This window comes from Tasmannia lanceolata, unplaced genomic scaffold (genome assembly GCF_043159265.1).
Source record: "Tasmannia lanceolata isolate RefF3 unplaced genomic scaffold, GAP_Taslan_0.1 ptg000007l, whole genome shotgun sequence".
NCBI classification, from domain to species: Eukaryota; Viridiplantae; Streptophyta; class Magnoliopsida; order Canellales; family Winteraceae; genus Tasmannia; species Tasmannia lanceolata.
The window spans coordinates 24,851,200-24,857,199 of record NW_027518684.1 but is presented as its reverse complement, the minus strand read 5'-3'; positions in this window follow the sequence as shown (position 1 = coordinate 24,857,199).

Genomic DNA, 6,000 nt, shown 5'->3' with positions numbered 1-6,000 from the left:
TATTTCATAGTAGCTTACAACTTGTTGGAGAAAACTAAAACATACAAAAATGAATATAATAAGAGTATTTTACCAAAAGAGAAGGTGAGAAGAAAGCCCAACAGCAACAGAGGAGCAAAGCAGTTCTTCATCTCGAGTTGAGAAGAGATGAGAACACATACAGTGATTTTATAGGGTTGAAGAGAGCTATGTTTGGCTAAGGTATTTAATTTTGAGATTTTTTTATATCTTCTGAGAGATCTATTAAATCTAGAGAAGATATCACTAAATTTGGATGCTTTACGATAATCTCAAGGTGTTCTTATACAGAGCACTTATATGTTAAACATGGAATGGAATTAGGATAATTATAGAGGAAATAAGGGCGCTAATATCCCCCCCCCCCCCTTACGGCTGGCTAACGTTAAACGTTAGGATTTAACGTATATGTCACTTTCCCACGATTTGACCTCTCTCTCTCTCTCTCTCCACACACACACGCACACACAACAGGAACAGTTGGTGGGCCCAACAGAAACCGTTGGTGGAATGGTGGGCCCATCTTTCAACAACGTAGGCCCCTCCCATACCACACCATAGGATAATTCAAACCGTCCATTTGATGGGCCATAAACGTAAATAGGTTGCATCCCAAAATATTATTTCCATAGGCTGATCCTAGCCCTCCGATCTAAATAGAAACTACATCTTATGCAACCTCTATAGATTGTAGGGTTGTGATCATCCTATGGAAATGATTTTTGGGGCACAACCTATTTACATTGTGGCCCATCAAATGAATGGTTTGGATCATTCTATGGCGTTGGTCGTAAAGTAACATTAAGGCCCGTCCACAACATAAGACAATCCAAGCCATCCATGGTTTGGATAATCCTATGGAGTTGGTCGTATAGTAACATTAAGTCCCAATCGTAGGCCCCACCGATATTTTTTCAAATTGAAGCGTACCATCCACAACATAGGATGATCCAAGCCGTCCATGGTTTGGATCATCTTATGGTGTGGTTCGTACGTACTGTAACATTAAGGCCCAATTTAGGCCCCACCCATATTTTTGAAAATGAAGTGTACCGTCCAGACCATAGGATGATCCGAGCCGTCTATTTGATGGGCCATAACGTAAATGGGTTGTGCCCCCAAAAGCGTTGGCCCATCAAATGAATGGTTTGGATCATCCTGTGGTCGTACAGTAACATTAAGGCCCGTCCACAACATAGGGTGATCCAAGCTGTCCATGGATTGGATAATCCTATGGAGTTGGTTGTACACTAACATTAAGGCCCAATCGTAGGCCCCACCGATATTTTCAAATTGAAGCGTACCCATTAAGGCCCAATCGTAGGCCCCACCGATATTTTTCAAATTGAAGCGTACCGTCCACAACATAGGATGATCCAAGCCGTCCATGGTTTGGATCATCCTATGGTGTGGTTCGTACCAATTTAGGCCCCACCCATATTTTTGAAAATGAAGTGTACCGTCCAGACCATAGGATGATCCGAGCCGTCCATTTGATGGGCCACAATGTAAATAGGTTGTGCCCCAAAAATCATTTCCGTAGGATGATCACAACCCTACAATCTATAGAGGTTGCATAAGATGTAGTTTCTATTTAGATCGGAGGGCTAGGATCAGCCTATGGAAATAATATTTTGGGATGCAACCTATTTACGTTTATGGCCCATCAACTGGACGGTTTGGATTATCCTATGGTGTGGTATGGGAGGGGCCTACGTTGTTGAAAGATGGGCCCACCATTCCACCAACGGTTTCTGTTGGGCCCACCAACTGTTCCTGTTCCCGTTGTGTGTGGAGAGAGAGAGAGAGAGAGAGAGAGAGAGAGGTCAAATCGTGGGAAAGTGACATATACGTTAAAAATAGGAGTGCGTATGTCATTTCCCTAGATTAGACTTTGAAGAAATCTCTATTTCATAGTAGCTTACAACTTGTTGGAGAAAACTAAAACATACAAAAATGAATATAATAAGAGTATTTTACCAAAAGAGAAGGTGAGAAGAAAGCCCAACAGCAACAGAGGAGCAAAGCAGTTCTTCATCTCGAGTTGAGAAGAGATGAGAACACATACAGTGATTTTATAGGGTTGAAGAGAGCTATGTTTGGCTAAGGTATTTAATTTTGAGATTTTTTTATATCTTCTGAGAGATCTATTAAATCTAGAGAAGATATCACTAAATTTGGATGCTTTACGATAATCTCAAGGTGTTCTTATATAGAGCACTTATATGTTAAACATGGAATGGAATTAGGATAATTATAGAGGAAATAAGGGCGCTGATATCCCCCCCCCCTTACGGCTGGCTAACGTTAAACGTTAGGATTTAACGTATATGTCACTTTCCCACGATTTGACCTCTCTCTCTCTCTCTCTCTCTCTCTCTCTCTCCACACACACACGCACACACAACAGGAACAGTTGGTGGGCCCAACAGAAACCGTTGGTGGAATGGTGGGCCCATCTTTCAACAACGTAGGCCCCTCCCATACCACACCATAGGATAATTCAAACCGTCCATTTGATGGGCCATAAACGTAAATAGGTTGCATCCCAAAATATTATTTCCATAGGCTGATCCTAGCCCTCCGATCTAAATAGAAACTACATCTTATGCAACCTCTATAGATTGTAGGGTTGTGATCATCCTATGGAAATGATTTTTGGGGCACAACCTATTTACATTGTGGCCCATCAAATGAATGGTTTGGATCATTCTATGGCGTTGGTCGTAAAGTAACATTAAGGCCCGTCCACAACATAAGACAATCCAAGCCATCCATGGTTTGGATAATCCTATGGAGTTGGTCGTATAGTAACATTAAGTCCCAATCGTAGGCCCCACCGATATTTTTTCAAATTGAAGCGTACCATCCACAACATAGGATGATCCAAGCCGTCCATGGTTTGGATCATCTTATGGTGTGGTTCGTACGTACTGTAACATTAAGGCCCAATTTAGGCCCCACCCATATTTTTGAAAATGAAGTGTACCGTCCAGACCATAGGATGATCCGAGCCGTCTATTTGATGGGCCATAACGTAAATGGGTTGTGCCCCCAAAAGCGTTGGCCCATCAAATGAATGGTTTGGATCATCCTGTGGTCGTACAGTAACATTAAGGCCCGTCCACAACATAGGGTGATCCAAGCTGTCCATGGATTGGATAATCCTATGGAGTTGGTTGTACACTAACATTAAGGCCCAATCGTAGGCCCCACCGATATTTTCAAATTGAAGCGTACCCATTAAGGCCCAATCGTAGGCCCCACCGATATTTTTCAAATTGAAGCGTACCGTCCACAACATAGGATGATCCAAGCCGTCCATGGTTTGGATCATCCTATGGTGTGGTTCGTACCAATTTAGGCCCCACCCATATTTTTGAAAATGAAGTGTACCGTCCAGACCATAGGATGATCCGAGCCGTCCATTTGATGGGCCACAATGTAAATAGGTTGTGCCCCAAAAATCATTTCCGTAGGATGATCACAACCCTACAATCTATAGAGGTTGCATAAGATGTAGTTTCTATTTAGATCGGAGGGCTAGGATCAGCCTATGGAAATAATATTTTGGGATGCAACCTATTTACGTTTATGGCCCATCAACTGGACGGTTTGGATTATCCTATGGTGTGGTATGGGAGGGGCCTACGTTGTTGAAAGATGGGCCCACCATTCCACCAACGGTTTCTGTTGGGCCCACCAACTGTTCCTGTTCCCGTTGTGTGTGGAGAGAGAGAGAGAGAGAGAGAGAGAGAGAGAGAGAGGTTAAATCGTGGGAAAGTGACATATACGTTAAAAATAGGAGTGCGTATGTCATTTCCCTAGATTAGACTTTGAAGAAATCTCTATTTCATAGTAGCTTACAACTTGTTGGAGAAAACTAAAACATACAAAAATGAATATAATAAGAGTATTTTACCAAAAGAGAAGGTGAGAAGAAAGCCCAACAGCAACAGAGGAGCAAAGCAGTTCTTCATCTCGAGTTGAGAAGAGATGAGAACACATACAGTGATTTTATAGGGTTGAAGAGAGCTATGTTTGGCTAAGGTATTTAATTTTGAGATTTTTTTATATCTTCTGAGAGATCTATTAAATCTAGAGAAGATATCACTAAATTTGGATGCTTTACGATAATCTCAAGGTGTTCTTATATAGAGCACTTATATGTTAAACATGGAATGGAATTAGGATAATTATAGAGGAAATAAGGGCGCTGATATCTCCCCCCCCCCCCCCCCTTACGGCTGGCTAACGTTAAACGTTAGGATTTAACGTATATGTCACTTTCCCACGATTTGACCTCTCTCTCTCTCTCTCTCTCTCTCTCTCTCTCTCTCTCCACACACACACGCACACACAACAGGAACAGTTGGTGGGCCCAACAGAAACCGTTGATGGAATGGTGGGCCCATCTTTCAACAACGTAGGCCCCTCCCATACCACACCATAGGATAATTCAAACCGTCCATTTGATGGGCCATAAACGTAAATAGGTTGCATCCCAAAATATTATTTCCATAGGCTGATCCTAGCCCTCCGATCTAAATAGAAACTACATCTTATGCAACCTCTATAGATTGTAGGGTTGTGATCATCCTATGGAAATGATTTTTGGGGCACAACCTATTTACATTGTGGCCCATCAAATGAATGGTTTGGATCATTCTACAGAGTTGGTCGTAAAGTAACATTAAGGCCCGTCCACAACATAGGACAATCCAAGCCGTCCATGGTTTGGATAATCCTATGGAGTTGGTAGTATAGAAACATTAAGTCCCAATCGTAGGCCCCACCGATATTTTTTCAAATTGAAGGGTACCAAGATGATCCAAGCCGTCCATGGTTTGGATCATCGTATGGTGTGGCTCATACGTACAGTAACATTAAGGCCCAATTTAGGCCCCACCCATATTTTTGAAAATGAAGTGTACCGTCTAGACCATAGGATGATCCGAGCCGTCCATTTGATGGGCCATAACGTAAATGGGTTGTGCCCCCAAAAGGGTTGGCCCATCAAATGAATGGTTTGGATCATCCTGTGGTCATACAGTAACATTAAGGCCCGTCCACAACATAGGGTGATCCAAGCCATCCATGGTTTGGATAATCCTATGGAGTTGGTTGTACACTAACATTAAGGCCCAATCGTAGGCCCCACCGATATTTTTCAAATTGAAGCGTACCGTCCACAACATAGGATGATCCAAGCCGTCCATGGTTTGGATCATCTTATGGTGTGGTTCGTACCAATTTACGCCCCACCCATATTTTTGAAAATGAAGTGTACCGTCCAGACCATAGGATGATCCGAGCCGTCCATTTGATGGGCCACAATGTAAATAGGTTGTGCCCCAAAAATCATTTCCGTAGGATGATCACAACCCTACAATCTATAGAGGTTGCAAAAGATGTAGTTTTTATTTAGATCGGAGGGCTAGGATCAACCTATGGAAATAATATTTTGGGATGCAACCTATTTACATTTATGGCCCATCAACTGGAGCCTATGGAAATAATATTTTGGGATGCAACCTATTTACGTTTATGGCCCATCAACTGGACGGTTTGGATTATCCTACGGTGCGGTATGGGTGGGGCCTTCGTTGTTCAAAGATGGGCCCACCATTCCACCAACGGTTTCTGCTCGGCTCACCAACTGTCCCTGTTGTGTGTGTGTGTGGAGAGAGAGAGAGAGAGAGAGAGAGAGAGAGAGAGAGAGAGAGAGAGAGAGAGAGAGAGTGGTCAAATGGTGGGATTTTTTTTTTTATAGGGTTGAAGAGAGCTATGTTTGGCTAAGGTATTTAATTTTAGGGAAAATGACCAAATAGAAGCGGTTTCTACTGAGAATGACATTTCAAAAGGGCTGTTTTCTAAATCACCAAACAGAAGTGATGTTGACTGGTTTGGATGACCATGGGACGGAAATACCCTTAGTTAAAAAACACGGTTTTAACTTTACTCTATTTCTCTCCCTCTGTT